The sequence below is a fragment of the Balaenoptera physalus genome, assembly GCF_965194825.1.
Source record: "Balaenoptera physalus genome assembly, chromosome: 8".
NCBI lineage: Eukaryota > Metazoa > Chordata > Mammalia > Artiodactyla > Balaenopteridae > Balaenoptera > Balaenoptera physalus.
In genome coordinates, this window is record NC_138887.1 from 114,994,930 (window position 1) to 115,016,347 (window position 21,418).

The 21,418-nt window shown below is 38.0% G+C and overlaps 1 protein-coding gene across 1 annotated transcript in view; it reads left to right on the forward strand.

The window, feature by feature from the left end:
- Nucleotides 1-4,371: 4,371 nt before the first annotated feature.
- Nucleotides 4,372-21,418, forward strand: part of CNTNAP2 (contactin associated protein 2) — a 2,064,732-nt gene continuing 2,047,685 nt past the window's right edge. The window contains exon 1 of the mRNA XM_082473843.1: nucleotides 4,372-21,370. The gene's annotated coding sequence lies outside the window, so the exon portion shown is untranslated. The remainder of the gene's footprint in view (nucleotides 21,371-21,418) is intronic.

Genomic DNA, 21,418 nt, shown 5'->3' on the forward strand with positions numbered 1-21,418 from the left:
AAAGAAGGAAGAAAAAGTCTCTTGCCTCTTCGGCAGCTGCAGACTTTTTCCCGGACTCCCTCCCGGCTGGCTGTGGCACACTAACCCCTTCAGGCTGTGTTCACGCCGCCAACCCCAGCCCTCTCCCTGGGATCCGACCGAAGCCCGAGCCTCAGCTCCCAGCCCCGCCCGCCCCGGCGGGGGAGCAGACAAGCCTCTCGGGCTGGTGAGTGCTGCTCGGCGCCGAGCCTCTGTGCGGCAATCTCTCCGCTTTGCCCTCCGCACCCCTGTGGCTGCGCTCTCCTCCGTGGCTCCGAAGCTTCCCCCCTCCGCCACTCGCAGTCTCCGCCCGCGAAGGGGCTTCCTAGTGTGTGGACACCTTTCCTCCTTCACGGCTCCCTCCCACTGGTGCAGGTGCCGGCCCTATTCTTTTGTCTCTGTTATTTCTTTTTTCTTTTGCCCTACCCAGGTACGTGGGGAGTTTCTTGCCTTTTGGGAGGTCTGACGTCTTCTGCCAGCGTTCAGTAGGTGTTCTGTAGGAGCAGTTCCACGTGTAGATGTATTTCTGATGTATCTGTGGGGAGGAAGGTGATCTCCGCGTCTTACTCTTCCGCCATCTTGCCCAGACCTCATCAGGAGGCAATATCTTAAAGTTGATCTCTGATTGACTAAATGGTTTTACTCTTCCCTTTTGGTCAGCTCCTGTTAACTAAGCCCCGCATTTACAAGACAGCTGTCTGTGCTTGAGGGTATAAGCTGTGGATTTCCAAATGCAGTGGTCCCTGCCACCCTGGCCTCGGTCGGCTCCGTGACCAGTGAGCCCCAACGTGCCTCTTGATGACTGTGGTGTGTCCCAGGCTTTTACGGTTGTCTCTCCCACAGGAGAAGAGCCTAAGGGTTCTCAGTGCCTGGCCTTTCCCCAAAGAGGTATGTGCTCAGTGGTGGTGCCAGAGAGCTAAAGGACTTGGGGACATTATTCAGAGTTCCAATTATTAGCAAAAATGCAAGCAGATGGAGCAGGGAAATAATATCTTTTGCTAATTATCCAAACGGATGAGCTGACAGAACTTTACACTCTCCCACGAGAGCCAAAGGGTCATGGAGCCCCGGCCAATTCTGGCCAAGCTGGCCGGCTGCCCTCAAGCGCAGGACCTGCAGTCTGCCTTCCCTTCCAGTCACCTGAGTCCTCTGGGGGAGAGCCTTTGCACTCTTTTGGGGGGAGGGAAGGAGAGGGCTTTTGCTGTTATTGTTTCAATGATACTTTGCTTGAATGCCAGATTTTCTGTTCAGTGGTAGAGAAAAATGTTTAAAAATCGAGTTTACTAAACATAGAAGCCCAAATGTGTTTTTAAACATCTACACGTCCTTTTGAGATCTGTTATGATATTTTTGTACATTCTTTTTTCTTGCAAAGAATGCATAGAAATAGCGTTGGTAAATTTCCCATCCACTCAATTATCCATTCATCTCTCCAAATCACCTCGCTAGAGACTTCTCTCTTTCTTCCTCAGCAATGGTTGCTCAGCATTTAAGCAGAGCATGGATGGCTCCACACTTACAAGTTGAATTTATGCACGAGCCTGTTCGCTCCATTCTGTTCAACAGCTTTTGCTGCCCTCCTAACCCTACACAGATGTCTCACAAACCCAGGCTGCGCTCATGGAAGATGGGCAGAATAAGCAGGGCAAATCCATGGCCCACACAACTCAAAGCACAAGACCCATTGAAGGTGAGTCAATAACATCAAACCCAAAGGCAAAGCAAGTACGTTACACCCTATATGTTCTTCGCAACCTTCGTCCTCGTATTGCAAATTTTAGACATTTGCAAAAAGTATTGTAAGCTCTCTCTCCACTTTTTCCACTCCATTGAAACTCTCAGAGGCTCTGCATTACCTTTCTCTCACACCATTACCTCCAGTACAAATGAGCTACTTCTGGGGTTCATGCTCCTCATCTTCCAAGAAATATTCCATTTCTTCCATGTGCCTCGAGACCCCTAGCCTTTTTAAATTCCTAGGAAGCTCCCTCTGCTAAGAGAAATAATGTGATCTATAGCAATAGATTAAGTGAGGTATTTAATTTCAGATAGCTTTTCTAGCCCTTTCTGGATAACTTAAGGATAACAAAAATGAAATTTGCTAACCCAGGAGTTCAGAAAAAGCAATAAATAAGTAAATGTGACTTGATAGAGATGCGGGATTCCATTTCTCTTATTAGCATGGCTACTTTTGGTTAATGGGATCTGACTTTTAACATAGTAAAATGTTACATCTACCTCATGTGGCATTGTTTAAAAAAATCATAATATGTATCAGTCTTTGGAGAAAATAAAACAAACAGAAAAAAGCTGCCATACAAATGCGTCAGTAACTTAACACATGAAGTGTAGTTCACTTTATCAGTCATGCATTATCAAACTAGGCAGGGTTTCTTTCTGCCTTGTTACCGCTGGAGATGTAAGATCACAGGCTTAAAGTTGGAGGGGACCACAGACATCAAATCCAATCACTTTACTTCAAACACTATTGTTATCACTATCACATATATGATAAAAAGAAAAAGAAGGCTTAAGGATGTTTTAAAAGAAGAGAGGGGGTCTTGCCTCAATCCGCATAGCTAATTTGTGCTTGAGCTGAAATGTGAACACTAGTCCATAGATGGTGCTTTTTTGACAGTTTACTATCTAGTATTTGATCTGTAAACACACACGCGCGCACACACACACACACACATACACACACTCTTAACATTTATCCTCATTAGTAATCAACGAATGCCGTGTACTATGCTGTGCATAGGCAGACAACAGGTGACTCACCCAAAGGTTAAAACTGAGGAGAGATTAATGAATGTGCTATTTACAGAGGTGTGGCCAGGTAAGAGAACCAAGGCATGGTGAAGCATTTAGAGACTGGGAACATGGGGAGGCCATTCTCACCTCTCAGACAAGAGGGCAAATCAATAACTGATGAGACCCAAGTGTGAAGGAAAAGGGGAGAAGATTAAATCACAGGACTCAGTCCCTGTCAGACCAGAGGCCAGTGATTAGATGGTGGGGGCAGTGTAGAATTAATCCCCCAGCTTCTCTCTTCTCCCAGCAGCTAATCTGCCAGTGTCTTCCACTGGACAAGGGAAACCAATGGAAAGCCAAGATCCCCATGATAAGGCTTATGGGCCCCAAGCCCAACAGAGAAGGGCAGGAGATGGGAGTCAGGAGACACTCAAGAGAAGTAGAGAACAGCCAGCACACTCACCAAGCCACTGCTGAAGAAGTTAGCCGAACTTTGTGCAAAAGTGTGTGCACACAATGTTCAGTGCAATATTATTTATAGATGTAAGGCATCGAAAATAATGTAAATAATCAACAGTAAGTTACTGGAGAAGTCAATTCTAGATGTGACCCATAACTTTTCAGTTGAAAATTATGAAATGATTAAAAAGCATACTATAAAGAATACTTATTGAAATGGGCATATTTATGCTATATTAAGTTAAATCAGAAGGCTTATAAAGCAGGTACATGTGTTTTATATGTACACACATCTGTGTGCATATGAATATATATGTATAACTACATATTTATATGAATGTTTATATCAAAACTACATTGATTTGAAAGATCTCAAATGAAGAGTTTAAATTATATTGAAGTTAGGATGTACTAACCTATAAGAGAGTGACAGGCTTCTTAAGAAATTTTAAATAGTGTTTGTTTTCTTTTTAGTTCAACTAGCATCATGGGGCAGAGTGAAGGGCAGGGTCTTTCCACTGAAATTGATGTGACATTATGATTTCACAAACACTAAATACATTTTTTTCAAATAGAACAAATTTAAAGCTATTGATATTAAGATAAAGAGTAGAGATTTCCTCTAGGTAAAGGTCAGTATTTGCAATGTACCATTGAACCTAGAAATACAAGATATTTTTTAAAAATATTGTTGACTATTGTCAAATAAAATCAGTGAAGGCCAGTGGACATCTTGCAATCCAGATTTATGATTACTCATCATTATAATACATTGGTTCCTATAGCTTCTGATTTCTATCTGCCCTGCCTTTCGTCTTCATTTGTATGAATTTTTTTATCTTTTAAAGATTTATTGATTGATTGATTGATTGATTGCTATGTTGGGTCTTCGTTTCTGTGCTAGGGCTTTCTCTAGCTGCGGCAAGTGGGGACCACTCTTCATCGCGGTGTGCGGGCCTCTCACTATCGCGGCCTCTCCTGTTGCGGAGCACAGGTTCCAGATGCGCAGGCTCAGTAATTGTGGCTCACGGGCCCAGTTGCTCCACGGCATGTGGGATCCTCCCAGACCAGGGCTCGAACCCGTGTCCCCTGCATTAGCAGGCAGATTCTCAACCACTGTGCCACCAGGGAATCCCCCTTCATTTGTATGAATTTTAACTGAAAAACATGTTGCAACTTTTTTCTACTGATAGGATGACTAAATTAGGAGGATACTAAGTGACTATGCACTGGGAAAAAAATTTTATAGTCTGTACAGTGAAATGCCATCAAATAAGCATCTGGAGCATTTCATTCCCCGGATTCTCAGATCTCTTCAGAACCCAGGTATAGATAGACATTTATTCTGCAGGGCTCAATTTCTTTATTGTAAACTTTCAGTTGAATTTAACCATCTGAAATGTGAGAGGTGTATTGCTTTGACCAGCCTAAGAGAGGAGATAATTCATATTCTCTTGATTGCTAGGACATGTGACTGCTTCAGTCCAGGACTATTGATAACTTTACTTACTTAAAAAAAGTAAAAGGACTATTGTTGAAAAGAAATTAAACAACAAGAAATATGAATACTATAACAATATAGTATTATATATTATAATATATTATTTTTCCTATATTATTATATATAGGAAAAAATATGAGACGCAGATCCCAAATTCTAAGTGCTCAGAGAAATCAAACAAAACTATATGGCTGTCCTATTCAAAGAGGATTCTTGTTCAGGGAAAGAAAATAACATCAAAATGTAAATATTGACCAAATGGTGATATTTGGAAGTCCTCAAAGGATAGCAGGCTAAGGAAATGCTAAACATTTGAGAATATTTTTTAAATAAAAATAAATAAAGGAGACTTAGAAGGAACTGCAAAACCAGTAACAACAGCAGCAATAATAATAATGTTTCCATCTGATGGAAATTTTTTTTTTTATTCGCCTTCCACTATTTCTGCTTCACTAGAATCTTCTCACAATAGTTTGAATTGATTGATATATAAGTAGCTTGGCTTCCCTAGCAACAACTTCCATTTATAAAATGTCATCAATACACAGATCCTGGATGGTTTTCTTCAATGTTTGCATAATGTTCTAATTACTTCAAAGACTAAAATGTTCTGGGCACATTTAGAAAATAGGAGCCATGTGAACAAAGCTCTAACTGTATTATACAGTCAAATGGAGGAAGCCACAGAAAGACAGCACATGTCCAAGTATAAACCAGGAAAAGCGCTTCCATCCAGAAAGGGAGAAAATCAGGACTGTTTCAGCTTTCCCAGGAAAAACAATCCTGGAAATAGGGGAGGCTTGAGCTGGCTTCAAAAAAGGATACCATTTTTAATAAATCTTTGGATGAGGAAAGCAAATAATGTCAAATGCTGGAAATTTGCCATGAACAGATGGACAAAAAATGCTCACATTTCCTTTTCATCAATCATTGGTCTCCTCCTGTTTTTTCCTCTGCTTTTTACCCTAAATTCTCTCTCTCTCCCTCTCTCTCTTTCTTTCTCTCTCTCTCTTCCCCGACCCCTCCCTTCTTCCCTCTCTCCCTCTGTCTCATCAATCCTTTTCTCAAAATGTCATAATATGTATAATATTGTGTCTTTTATTTCCTCCTCTTCTGTTACAGGGAAATTGCAGTTGCAACTTTCATGTAATTGCCTATGTATTAAAAATGATTAAATTGATCTCTACCTGAGTATAATCTTCAATTGATTATTCATACCTGATATAGGATGATCGATTTAATTTAATACTAGTGGAAACTGAAAGATCTCTTTATGGAAAAAAAGCAACGTAGCCTAATTCCGTTTGCTCATCACATTTTTTAGTGCAAAATTCTTTCTCCTTTGCTGAATGGCAGATTTAGAAGGCACTGAAGCACAGTCAAGTGCGTAGCCTCTAGGGCCAGATTGGCTGGGTTGATATCCAGGCTCTGTGACTTACTGGATATCACTGACCTTGAGCAAGTTAACTTGTCAGTGCCTCAGTCTGTTCTTCTGTGTAATGGGGATAATAAGGTAGCTGTTGTAAAGATTAAAATGAGCTAATGTTTGTAAAGTTTTAGAATGGTTCCTGGCACTTAGGAAGTGCTATATATATCTGCTAAGTAATACATCAAAAACCTGATTAGCTTCATGGAATTCTGCTAGGTAGCAAACCAGCTTCTGAGCAGCCAAGATAGATATGATTAATTATGCTGAATTTCAGGTCTAAGGTGGAAATAGTGAAAAAATATGCTTGCTAATGAGAGTGTATCGAGAGTCACATCACTGAAACAACGACCTTCATTCTATTCTTCAAAAACTGTTGAAGTGGTGGCACATCTGAATAAAAAGAGTCATTTTGACAGCCATCTAATAAATGTTTTCTTCGTTTCCAATCACTTTAAATTAGGAAATAATTTAGAGATTAAAATAGGAAGAGAATCTGTTTTGGGGTTCTCATGTTTTAGAAAGGTATAACTGCAAGAACACTTGAATGCAAACCCACTATCATGATGATGAGAAAGCAGCCAACCCCAGCAGGCATAACACTACTTTAAACAAATATTTTATAACATTTTTTTGAATCAAAGGTTGTAGATAATATAACCTACTAAAACATACAATTTCCAGAAAAAAATCAATACAATGTTCTAATATAAATGGAAACTGTAAGAAAAATAATTTATAGTCAATTATATGCTATCTAATTACTATATATAAACTATATTAATACTCAAACACAATGAGATTGGGAAACATCATGCAGTTTGCAGAGCTCACCCCATTCAGTGTCCCCATGGTTTTGTGACCCGCACACGCAGTTGAGACAGGGATCCTATTAGTGGTGTTGTATTAGTCCCCAAAGTTCCATTTTAAAAAGGTGTTTTTCTATTTAGAAATATAAAAAAGAAATAGTTGATCGTTGAAGCTCTGAGAATGGTAAAACTTTTTGAAGGAAGAAACTTGATATTGACCTGTCTTGACAGATGACTCCCATGCAGTAAAGGGATACTAGACAGAACCAGGGTTCTACAATATACTCTAGACACTGCAGATGGGTTAACTTCATTTCCATATTTCTACATTAGCAATCTCATGCAATCTATAATAACGGGCAGCTTCACTGAACACGTAACCAAATATGACATACTGCCGGAAAGGGAATGGAGCTGCTGCCCGTGGCTACCATGCCTGACTACTCAACTAAGTGACATAGCTTAGCTCTTGTTTCATTCAATTCTCATTCTTATACATCAAGAGAAACACGAAAGGTGGAACAGAGGATTCAGATAAACTGTCTTTAGGACTCGGGATTGAACATTTGTAATTCTCCACCTTAACTGTGTCAGGTAGAAAACTGTTTCTCCCTGTGTTAGTTTGCTAGGGCTGCCATAACAAAGTACCACAGACTGGACAGCCTGAACAAGAGAAATTCAGTTTCTCACAGTCCTGAAGGCTAGAAGTCTGAGCTCAAGGAGTCCCTTTCTTGGATTGTAGATGGCCATCTTCTCCCTGTGTCATCCTCTTGTGATCTTTTCTCTGGATCTTTCTGTGTCCAAATTTCCTCTTCTTATAAGGAAACCAGCCATATTGGATGAAGGCCCATCCTAAAGGTCTCATTTTAAGTTAATTACATCCTTAAAGACCCTATCCCCAAATACAGTCACATTTTAAGGTACTGGTGGTTAGAGCTTCAATATATGAATTTTGAGGGGACACAATTCAGCCCATAACACTATCTACTTATGGTAGCTATAAATTATCATTAAGGAGCATGATAGAATCTATCTAAGACACCGAATTAAAGTGCAAGTCTACAGCAATACTCCTGCGCTACCTAGAAAAGTCAAACGCACTGTGCTGAGATAGGTGTGATTCTATGCCTCTTCTCCCTCTGCAACCTGAATCCTGGCTCCCCAACCCAAGGGTTACTTTCCTCTGGCATCAGTAGACTGAGTCTGAAGGGATATATGTGTGTACCAGAGCATTCAGGGGGCCATCTCCCCTCCCCCTGGAGGCACACCCCCTATTTTTAAACTCATGCTAATGTCCACGTGGCATATAGGTAACACCCTTACCAGGCATTCAGGGAGACAGCTCCCCTCCAGCCCCAAGTGTGCACGAGGAGAGCACAAATTAGAAAAGGCAGCTTCTTTGTTCACTCCTGAAACATGGAAACATTAGCAGGTAGTAAAGAATGGTGGGAGTAAAAGCAGAGGTGGAGGCAGGTGAAAGTTAACTAAAAAGGGCTCATGAATGTTGCCCAGAAAGAATTTAATTCATTCTATCTCAATATTCAAAATTCTTGCTTTTCTTAATTTTTTTAACACAAAAGCTTTTAGTTTTCTTCCTAGCCACTGGCCTCTCTGTCTCAGTCACTTCTGCTTTTTCCTCCTGCACAGCTGAATTTCTAAATATTGGAGGGCTCTAAGACGATCCTTACTTTCCTTCCCTTCTCAATCTTCACATTCTTTTCAGGCAGTTTTATATAATTCATTTCCACCCCTGATTTCTGTCTTAAACTCCAGACCAGACATCTATTCACATACCGGACAGCCACACTTGAATTTCTCAGAGGCATTACAAATTTTAATTATCTGAAAGAGAATAATTCATTTCATGCGAAATCTTGTTCTGCCCCAGTCCTCCTCGTTTTGGTAAATGGTATAATTATGCATCCAGTTACTTATTAAAAACTTTAAAATATTAAACACATAAATGCATAAAAATAGCAGGCATACTTGATTTCCTCTTCTATTCATATATAATCCATTAATAGGTCCTATTGACCTTACTTCAAAATTTTACCCAAAATATCCATTTCTCTCCATCTCCATTAGAATTATAGCAGTTTAAACTACCATTATCTGGCCTGACTATGTGAATTGACGTCTCTCCTTCCTGTCCTATCTCCCTGTCTAGCTCTGGTCTATTTGGAAGACCTCATCCACTACGCCTTTCCTTTTTGCTCAGTGGCCTCTAATTCAACTAAGCTACCACATCACAATGGTACTAAATGCATTGTCACTTTACAGTCTTGCAAAACTATTCCCCTTGCAGGAGAAGAAGAAGAAGAAGAAGAAGAAGAAGGAGAAAGAGAAGGAGAAGGAGAAGAAGAAATTCTTTTCCTTTACATTTTCATATGATTGATTTGTTCTTTGGGTCTCAGCAAGAAAAAAACTTCACTTCCATAAGAAGTCCTTGTTAATCATTCAATCTATGGTAGCCTACCAGGCTCTGAATTACATTAATTTTAATTTTAACCTATCATTTATCACTGCATAATATTTCATCCCACCCTATTATCATGTAAGACCTAGAAGATCAGGCATCTTAATGATCTTGTCCATTGCTCTATACTTAAAACCTAGAACAATGCCTAACTCATGGAAGGAAGTCACGAAATTTGTGGAATGAAATGAATGAATGAATGAACGAGTCAAACTTTGTATGATGTATATTTGCATCACTAATCTTATCTGATATTCTTTTCTGATATTCTTTTCCCCAAACAGTAGAATGAAAATGGTTTCAAGGATGCAATGAGAATGATTTCAATGTATTATGTGGACTTTGAAGTGCTAGGCAAATGTGCTTGTTGAAAAAAGAAAGCAGCCTCCATGTTGCCAGTTCTTAAAATGCCCAGATATGAACATTTAGTGGTTAAAAAGAAGTGTCAGTTTTCTTAATGACATTCTTCTATTCAATTAATCTTATCTAAATTATAAAATTATTTTCTTGACATTAATTAAATTTATTTTTATTTTGAATGTAAACAGAGCAACTTATAAATATTTCTATTTTTCCTGGAGTAGGGAGTAATTAGAGTAGAGATTATTTTCTGGTGAAACAGAGGAAACAAAATTTGTGTGAACAGTAGGCTGATGATGCCTTTTATTTTTTCATTTAAAAAAAATTGTTTATATCTTTATTGGAGTATAATTGCTTTGCAATATTGCATTAGTTTCTGCTGTATAACGAGGTGAATCAGCTATATGTATACATATATCCCCATATCTCCTCCCTCTTGAGCCTCCCTCCCACTCTCCCTATCCCATCCCTCTAGGTCGTCACAAAGCATCGAGCTGATCTCCCTGTGCTATGCGGCTGCTTCCCACTAGCTATCTGTTTTACATTTAGTAGTGTATATATGTCAGTGCTATTCTGTCACTTCGTCCCAGCTTACCCTTCCCCCCAACCTCCGTGTCCTCAAGCCCATTCTCTACATCTGCGTCTTTATTCCTGCCCTGCCACTAGGTTGGCAGACGAATGGTTAAAGAAGATATGGCACATGTATACAATGGAATATTACTCAGCCATAAAAAGGAATGAAACTGAGTTATTTGTAATGAGGTGGATGGACCTAGAGTCTGTCATGCACAGTGACGTAAGTCAGAAAGAAAAAAACAAATACCATATGCTAACGCATGTATATGGAATCTAAAAAGACAGTACTTATGATGCCTTTTAGATTAATCAGGCATTCTCTTTCCTTGGTGTATGGAAACACCCATTTTCTTTAGCAGTCTTTCCAGTTAGAGCAAAAGAGTAAGTACTTCTACTCTTTTTTTTATCTAAAAAAAATCATATCACGTTGCTCTTAATCTCATACTCTGCCTGCTATAGGACTGTAGACCATAAATTACAGTTTTGTTTTGTTTTTAGTTTTAATTTCTTTTCTCTTCTTCCCTTGACTCCTTCTCCAGGATTTTAAAAAAATAATTATAAGTACTATTCAAAACTATAGTTGGGGATTAATTTAAATATTAAGATCTTTGAAACCTTTCCTCTAATGTTTTAATAACTGTTCAGTCAAAATTAACGTATCATTCTGTATTTTAAGAACTAAGAGAAAAAGAAAATAGTACAAAAGTTGAGTTAATATTTGGATTTGACATATTTCTGATTGTGTTTTAAATTGATATTGTTATTTTGGGGAATCCAAAGTAACCGGTTGTAGAGTACTTTTTCCTTCACCCAGTTTTAGTCTATTGATTTTAGGTCCTTACTGTTACAGACACTGTAGAATATGAGCTAATGGTCTCAATTCAGGAACAGATGTTTCAAGACTTAGACCTTTGCAAACTGTTTCATGCTCTGATGGTATTTTGTTTACTTGGTTTTGATTTCTGTTTTAATTACTGTTATTTATTCTAAAATGAGAGTGGAATATGGCCATCTTTAAATTTCTTTGTACACTATAAGCAATTCCCGTACAATGGAGGAAGGTATTTTCCAATAACACTCTTCAATAGGGATAAGTAAACAAAAAGTATTTGATGGCTGTAATTATCTGGACAATTTCCCTCTTTACTTTGCTTAGAGAAACTAAAATATCTATGTTTTGTTTCTCTCTCTCTCCCTCTTTCACACACACACACACACACGTGTGCACGCATGCACACACACACACTTTCTTACCTCTGAAAATAAGAAGCATAGGCTATGTGGTCTTTGAAGTTAAATAAGGGGGAGAAGTTATTTAATTTCTCTGTATATATTCTTTCCAGAGTAGTCTGAAGTAATTAGTTTGTTAATTATTATAAGGCAATTTTTTCCATTTTTAATAATCCTCAAATGTAGCAATGAGAGAAGGGGAATTCATTTGAGAAACTTAAATTTGAGAAATGTGTTAATGAGAATGCTTTACCCAGAGAATTCCAAATCTATGTGGTATCTGCTTTAACTAAATATTTATTTAAAAGGTCCTCCCCAAAGCATAAGGGGAATACAACTGCATTACTGATTTCCACCACTGAAGGCAGTAAAGTTTGATTCAGTTTTGAAATTTTGAGTTTAGTTTTATGCAATCCCATTCTACTTTCAAATGGGCATCCTGGGAACATTCTGGCTAGTTTGTGTGTGTGTGTGTGTGTGTGTGACTATTATAATAGCATGGATTTTTGTGAATCTATTAAACCATAAGGTTCAAATCCCAATTCACAGTTTAGGTGAAACTTATTCAAGTGGGAACAGCGCCAATGCCATTTCCCCAGGACAAACCTCACTGTATGTCATTTAGCTATTTTTTTACCCACTCCTCGGTTTGTCCTTATTGTATCTTTCTGTGAGTCATAAATTGCACACAAATTCCCCTATAAGGTGTCAAATTGGATGAGGAGGAAAGAATGGAACAAATTGTGCTGTTTGTTTGAGGCAGTGATGGTGACTTGGGAGGGCAGATTGAGAGGGCAAGCCTGGGGTCACAGATTGATTTCATACAATAGCTTTGGGTCTTTCCAAGCACATTTGTGAAGTCACCAGATCTCGTGTTACTATTTTAGTTTAATTTTTTTGTGTGTTCATCCTCCTTTCTAAAGAGTCAGTGGACAATCATCAGAGTTGACGATCTTAGCCAAGTTGATCCTTTTAGGGTGAAGTTGATTGTCTTCTGTTGAAGCTACCCTATGACTTTTCCTATCAGAATACCAACATTGAGAAGGAGAGCGAACATTAGAAAAGTCCTTACGGTTCCTTCATCAATAAAACTGAGAGAATTCTTGTTAAGATTCTTTGATCACACATGTAAACCAATAATTCGAATGACTCGGAACAAGAGACACATTTTAATCAATCCAGAATAATTTACTGAGTGTCTGCTAAACCTTAAGCATAAGCCATTCCCAACCCAATCCATCCTTTCCTGCATCTGGTAGAATTCAGCTAACGGACTCTGACAGAAGAAAGAACAGGAAAGTCTCCCTTGAGCCCATCCTTCTGGTAACTCAACCCAGTGTGAATGTAAACAACACCTCCACAGCACATGAATTTAAAAAGCAATATGGTGAAAACCCTTCTCACTAACTCTAGACATTATACATGGTAAAAATGAACACTGTCACATTTCAAATGTTTTAAAAGTAGATGCTAGTGATTTTTACTCTTAAATTACATAACTCTGAAGTATGCTACACACTGGAGAGTACTTGAGTGTTGGCATATGATATTACTTATGATCTATTAAATGCAAAGTGTATTTATCAAGATGATACCTAAACTGAGAATAATAGGCATAGCCTTATAAGAATTTGGTACATGTGCATTTTGCCCTTCTCTTCCCCACACACACAATTTAAATTACCTCACGAAATGAAAGCTTTAGCTAATTCATTTCAGTAACTCCCAATATGGAAGTCTGTAAATGACTTTTAATCTCCACTGGGAATTTCAGGATGAGAGATAAAAGGATGCAGAACCTTCTGAGGAATGAAAATGCCAACAGGTCAGTCCATAAACTTTATAGTAACAACCAATTACTAGCCTAATGTCAGTAACTGGAACTCACAATAAACCAGCATTGTCTCCTGTATCTGGCATTTATGAAGATGGCATAAATTGAATATATGAGAACTGGCATATATAAGATATGAGTTGAAGTTACTTAAGAAAGAGAGAGAATCTCTTCCTCCAGAAAGCTATAACCATAGTCCCAAAGTGATATAAGCAGAGACAACCTTAAATAGTCAAATAATTGTTTACTACCATCTGGTACTACTTCTTTGCCCCAGGAATTGTGTCACCGTGCCCAAAACAAAACAAAACAAAAAAACACAACACAGAATGATAAACCACATTAAAATGAAAAGTTCAGCCTGTCTTAAAGATCATCCACTTCTGTGCATTTTGACCCTCATTCCCATCAGGTCTTGAAGAGAGGGCAGAATTATCTTACACGTGGAAAGTAAGTTCAGTCTCAACTTGCTGCACAGGCCTTTAGGGATTTAAGAAGATGAAGAGAAGATCAGAAAAAAGCAAATTTGAAAGACATCACACTAATTCTGAAATTAGAAAAAAACTCGATCTCATACCATCAATTATAGTATATGCAGTTAAAATGAAAGATTGCATTACCAAATTTGTGGATTATTAAAGTTTCAATTACGTCCGTCTACTCAACATACTAAAGCAGGTATATAGAGCTAATTATACATGAGAAATACCGTTAAATAAGACATAAATGGAAAAACCATCTTCCTTCTCTCCTCCCCATTCCTGGCTAAATGCTTATCAAGCAGAAAGTTCAGTAGACCAAGAGATCATTAATTATTATATTATCACATAAACTACCTTAAGTGTCATTAAATTATAATACCAAAGGTATTTAGGTATTAGTAGCATTGCTATACTAGGAGAACTTTAACATTTATATATTCAAGTGGAAAACATTTTTAAAAAGAAGAATTAACCATGTTTATACTGAAGCATGTAGTTAAAGCCATCTCTGAAATTCATTTTACAAATATCACGCAGATCCCAGGGAAATTGAATTTATTCTTGGTTTTGTGTAGGTGATATAAAACACAGCTATAGGTTCTGTAATTTTCTTCAACTCTGCATAAGTAAAAGAGGCCTTATCATTTCCTATTGCCTGACGAGGCACTGCATCCTCCCAGGAGTTAGAACACTAGGAACTATGGAATCTAGCTTTAAATGTTTTGGCAGTAACTCAGCTTAAAACAGTTAGGCAGTAATTATCACCTCCAAGCCTCCTCCACTCAATATCTTCACCACTGCAAACTGAGGACATAATAAATGAATTTTACAGAGATTTAAGTCAACCCACTTTCTTGGATGGAGTAAAAAGAATGTTCTTAGCAATCTGGAGTTTCAAATCAGTGATGGTAACTCTTACAGTGAGAACACTCATTATTCTTTTGTTTGTTTATTTGTTTTGTTCTTAAAATGCCCAGATTCCCCAGAACAATATGCACTATTTGCTTTATTATGTTCCCTGGTCTAACCTGACTACTCATTTAATCTAATACTTATATTGGGTTTTGAATGTTCCTGATGCCATTCAGCTTTGTCAGTTGGCCTGGCATTATCAAAAACTGATGAGAGGAAAATGGAAGATGGAAGTCCAAGAAATACTTAAGGTAAACTTGGAGGATCTTAGATGTTTGGGCATTCAACAGGTAGGCATCACACAGTACAGCATGTAAAGATGTAATTTAACATGGAAACCATTTTCTAAATTGGGTTAAGTGTTAATAATTTATATTACTAGATGGTGAGTTTTCCTAACTTCAATTTATTGTTGATGTTGTTATTGCTGCTGAAAAGTTGCTTTTTGTGTATCACATGATCCCCACCATAACTGTATGCTCTCCCATCTGCTAAGTATCTAGAAAAATATTAGCAATGAAGAAAATGGGACCATCCAAGACAATTCTAGACTCTCCGCCTCAGAAATGAGTTCATTCTTATCTAGACTGTGCATGAAGCATTAGGGTTAATATCCAATCCAGCTTGAAACTGTGGTTCTACCTTCACTGACACTAAAACTTCTGAGTGCAAAGGGTTTCTCTCCTTAAGTCACCTGGAGATTCTATAGTAGATCTTGGTCCAGAAATATCTTGAGGATGAACAGACTGAAAAAATTTGAACAACCCAGAGGGGGAAATACACAGTTTGCAACTTCTTTTAGATGAACTTTCTTCTTCCAGATTTCCTTTGTCCATCGCCAATCTAATTGAATTTTCCTTGTTATTCCATTCCTCTCAGGGCCCCGCCTATAGTTTTGAAAACTTCTTTTGTCTCCTCCTTCTCCTTAAAATATTGCTTTAGAAAATGGGTCCCCATTGTTGCTGAGGAAAATCTATACCTCTCTACCAGTCTCGGTAGGATACCCTCACCTTAATGCTTAGAATAATTGAAAACAACTGTGTTTTACTCTTTTAATTGAAATAAAGATAATTTTCTAAACCTGAAGAAGGTCTCTGATGTTGGCAAACATGTACCTCAGGTAACATACCCGACATTTTGCCTAACACTCTACAGCTCTCACTTTCTCACAGTCCTCTCAAATTCCAAACACATTTCTAAAATTTTATTTCAGTATGCATTTTGTTCTGTGGGAAAGATGGTAATATTTAGCATCAATTAATAAATTGCTTGTCTTTATGTCCAGAGAATTTGAAATCATTTTTTTCTGATGGAAGCCTTATTTTTTATCCAAAAAATTTTTTTTAATTCACCAATTTTTAAAAATTAATTTATTTTAAAATATTAATTTATTTTATTTATTTTTCTGGCTGCGTTGGGTCTTAGTTGCAGCAGGCGGAATCTTCATTGTGGCGCAGGGCTTCTCTCTAGTTGTGGCGCGTGGGCTCTGTAGTTTGCGGCGCATGGGCTCTCTAGTTGAGGCACGTGAGCTCAATAGTTGTGGCACGGGGGCTTAGTTGCCCTGCGGCATGTGGGATCTTAGTTCCCTGACCAGGGATCGAACCCACGTCGCCTGCATTGGAAGGCAGATTCTTTATCCCTGGACCACCAGGGAAGTCCCTATCCAAAAATGTTTGAATGAATTTGCAATGTAAATATATTGAGGCATGAACTTGACTTCAGAGTAGAATTTTGGTACAGTTCATTTATGTCATAGCATAAATAATAATAATAGCACTTTATATGAGCAAGATATATAAATTATTTTTAATCCTCGAAATAATTTAATTCCTTAGATGTAAATATAATCTAATCTTATAAATGAGGAAATTAAGGCGTACATTGTGTGAATATGTCACAGAGAGTTGTAGAGCCGAAAGAAAGACCCAGAGACCAGACTCAACACCCACCCTATAAATGGCTTCCTGTATGATCACCTGATTCTCCTTTCTATGCGATTATAACATTCAAAAGTAATCTACTTAATATTATTGTGTTTTGGGTGGAGTGGGTTTTTTTTTTTGGAAATTCTTTTTTTCCTTGAATATAACTTTTATTTCTTGAGGGGCTTTTTTTGCAACCCATTTCTAGCTAGTTTTAATCTCTCATATAAATAAAATTCTATTTTAAAATCAAACTGAGACTTTAGAAATATTGAACTTGCTTAAAAAGTTTTTGAATTTTCAGAAACATAAAAATCACACTCACTGCTAAATAATTACTGTTTAGCCATCATTCCTTTATGTAATTAGGTATTTTCATAAGCGTTTACAACTAGGAAGTGATTGGTATAAGCTAACTCTATCTCTCTTTGTTCATTCACTTTTTTCCTTGACCCTTCCCTTTCTTCTCTATAGTTATGATTTGATTTGATGTCACAAGACTTTAAAGAGAAATGATAAAGCAATAAAAATGTAAGTCAATTCTAAGAGCTTTCTCCTTCCCTCTTTACATCCATAATATTAATAAGAAATTACCATACAATTTGATATTCAAAGCATGTGTATTTTTCTTTATATCTTGTATTCAGTAATTCCTTGTCTGAAAGGTAAATATTATATTGTACTTTTCAAAGTTATGGCATTTTTCTGGGGACACTAATTTGAAATTATATTTTCCTTAATCTGTGAGATGATCAAATAATGGGAGATTTCTGAAAGTAATCACTACATAAATTGTGGGTTAGATTTGTTGGCGCTAAAGCACTAAAATGCTATAGAAAAAAGTAATTCTTAATTGCAATTCTGGAAGAAAAATTATTCTGAGTTATGTGATTCTTATGTACTCATATTAGACTATAATCAAAAGAAAGCTGGTGTACAGAAAGTGAAGAATGCAATAAAGGTTAAGATCAGATTCTATATTCTAAATATTACATATTGTTTTAGCCAGCTTCCTCCCAGTTTCCTAACCTTGATCATTGATTTCAAAGATGTTTTATACATGCATTCAGACCACCTTTTCCCAACTGTACCCTTTCTATTAATATTAAAATAATAAATCATTAAACATGAATTGCTTCTAAACGAATATCTTCAGAGAGTGTAATCCAGATAACACTAGTTGTCATGCATTTCTCTGAGACCTTTAAAATAGACTGGGGTTTTGGAAGCTACTTTTAGTTTATGCCACTTTCCTCAAACAGGCTTTCTCACAATTAATATTTGATTATAATGGGAAGTATCTCACTGTGTCCAGGGCCAATTAGCATTGCCAAAGGCCCAGACTCCAGGTGACTTTCTGTATACCAGGAGCTTTCCTATAAGACTTGGCCTCATTATGTTCATCTTTACTAGAGAATGCATCCCAGACAGATCCTATACATCCAGCTACTCAATTCTTCTTGGAGTATACAATCAGAGTGGCAAGAATTTCTATCCTCGTTAGACATATTTTTCTGGGGGAATACACTGATTTCTGGGCACAGTTGAACATCTTGATTTCCAGAAGCAAATTCCACTCTAAGGACCACACTTGGAGATATACTAATTGTTTCTTTACTTATTGGAAAGTCCTGAATTTTTTCAATGCTTCATTAATAGAGTTAGTCACTTCAAAGTGTTATTAAAACCAAAATATTGTGATTCGTTTCATCAGTGAAGTTCCAGAATTTGGGGATGACTTTTGAGATAATTTACCAGGTGGCAGATTACTTACAGATCTCTGGAATGATTATGATGATGATTGTGATAAGAATGTTTTTGGATGGGCTTCATTTTTTAAAGAAAATATGAAGATACTAGATTACCCAGTCAATATTTACCTGAATAGATGTCAGTATAAAAGTTATGCATATTTATCTTGATCTCTTTATTCAATCATTAGCCACCAACTCTGAGGGCAAAAGGGTTATTGATTACTCAGAGGTATAATCCCAGTATCTAGCACAATGTCCAGCTCAATAATAGTAGAAATTCAACAAATATTGGAGATATAAATGAATGATGAATATGTTGCTTGTGAAGCAACAACTTGTTCCAATTATGGGGTCATGTTAATATAAAAAAATAAGCCCAATAATTTCTGTAGAAGAAGAAAAGAGGACGTGAGTGGTGGGAAACAGGAACTGTCTATCCTTTCTTATTTTATATTACTTCACTTCCAAAATAATACAACTTGCCCATCTTCTTTCCTCATCATGTTTTTGTTTTCTCTTTGTGTGCCTTCGGTCCACTTAGTTTTACTATTCTCAAACTTTGATTGACCTTATATTCTTATACTGAACTAAAGAAACATTTCATTTCATCATATGCCGTCTTTGATTATTTTCAAATACAATGTAATGCACATATCCATGATGAATTCACTCTCTGGAATAAGACAGTCCATGTTTACTATATCTCATAGGCTTCTGGTAGAAGTATCCTGAATCCACTGATTGGCTTCTCAGTTTTACAGGTTCTTAAAGGTTGACTAGGCCACATGGGCTTAGGACTTCCTACCTTCTCATTAAGAGTTATAATTGAAGTCAAAAAGAATCTTCTTAATGTTAATATCTAATGATGAAAAGGGTGAACTGGAGATGGAGAATGTAGCATTAGAATCTAAGGAATGTCTGATCCTGAAACTACTGAAGTCTTATTTCTTTAAGTATAATTGTGAATTCCAATGTCCGTTATCCAGTTAACACAAATTTCAAGCAAAGGTAGTTGCACTACAAAGAATGTGACATTGTTAACTTTCAAACAGGGCAAAGTACATTGAAAATTGATGAAGGCAGGGTCTTAGCTCACACTGGCATGAAGTAAGACCATACTATATAGCACAGTGGTGATGCAGGGAGGTTACATGTGTCATTAAAACAAAGTTTTGTTTTGTTTGTTTTTCCTCCTTAAGAGAAATGATTACAAACTGGTCGGAATGTTTTTGTAGGAAAGCAACACCCTCAGGTGTGTCATTTTCTGTTACAAAACAATGAAATAGAAATCTACTGCCAGCTTTTTAAACTCAGTACCTAGATGCCCACTGAAGAGCACCATTGAGATACTGAAATGGTAATACTTTCAATTGTTTCCACTTTTATTCTTCTATTAAAAAACTTGAACACTACTTCAGTGGCATTTAGTGCAATGGTTAAAATAGACATAGTTTAAAAATTGACTTCTGAAAAGTTCTGCTCCTGCACAGTATTTTTTTCCTATGACTGGTTTCTTTGAGTTCTTACAAATGGTTGACGACAGTTCTCTACCACAGTGTTTTTGCAAGCGCTCACTGACTTCTGAGAGTCTGTGGGAATTAAAATAGAAAAAGGGCATTTTATATTCCATAAGAAGGCATTTACTGTATCATTTTATAGGAGGCGAGTTTTATAGCACAAGGATGCAGTTTCCCCCGTTAGTCATCTGTGTGTGTCTTCATTTTCCAGATTGTACCCAATCTGTAGTTCTTACTAGGACAAAACATCCCTTTAAATCAATAGGAAACAAAGCTCTAATAAAGAACGCTGAATCAGGCCCATTACCACCATACAAATTATGCAGTGAACACACAGCACTGTCTACAGTGGACCTTTCTGAGAAATAACCATAATATTAAACTCAGAGTATATTCCAGGAGTCGGCAAGTCTCCATAAACATTTTATTTGTCTTGAAAGGCGAACGCTTATTCATGGCATAACATTGAAAGACATGGTTCCTCCTCCTTAGCCCTCCCTAAACATCGTTAGATAGTTAGATGACCAATAATTCTTAACTGTGTCAGTAGAGTCAGTGAAAGGATTGGTTCTGCAGACATATGAGAATCCCAGTACTATATGTACACTGGCTGGAAGGAAACTGTATGGAGGATGGTGTGTGGAGAGGTGTGAGCTAGGGAGAAGAGCCTGAGATTTATTATTGAAATGATCTGAATGAGAAAAGAAAATCTGGGTCTCCCTAGCTATTCGTAATTCTTCGTACTTGCAATGCATCAGATACCTTGAAGTAGTTACCCGTATGCCTGCTGATGTCAGTTTTGTGTTTGTATCTGTTTGTGTGCGCGTTTGCCTGAATGGAGTTTTCCCGGCAGCAGCGAGTGTTGGGTGTACGTGTGCATATGTATGAGTACGAATTAATTACATATTGAAAACATCTGCATTAGCGGCGTCTGCAGTCGCCGCTGCTCCGGTCGGGATGTTCAGCTCCGTCACTTGGTGTTAGGACCACTCGGAAGACCTGCCTGTCGGACGCCTGATTCTAGTTCCCGGGGGGGCCGGAGCTCCCGGGGCCTGTACCATCTCTATCTGAAGGGGAGGAGAGACAGGAGAAGAAGGCATCCGAACGAAGGGGTTCTGTTTTCTGCAGCTGGGTGGGGGGCAGTCAGGGTTGGAGCCGGGTTCCAAGATCACACTGCGAATTCCCAACTTCAGGACCGCCTCCCGCCCGGGGAGAGGCGCGCGCCTCCCTCCTCGGCCCGCGCCCCAGCTGATGGACCCGGGGCCCTGGGTTCCTTCCCTCTTCTGTTTCCCAGAGAGGCGAGGGCAGGGCAGAAGGTTTGTGACAGCCGGAGGGGTAAGGTAAGGAGGAGCCGGCGGCGGCGAAGGAGGAGCCAGGGAGGGGCCTGG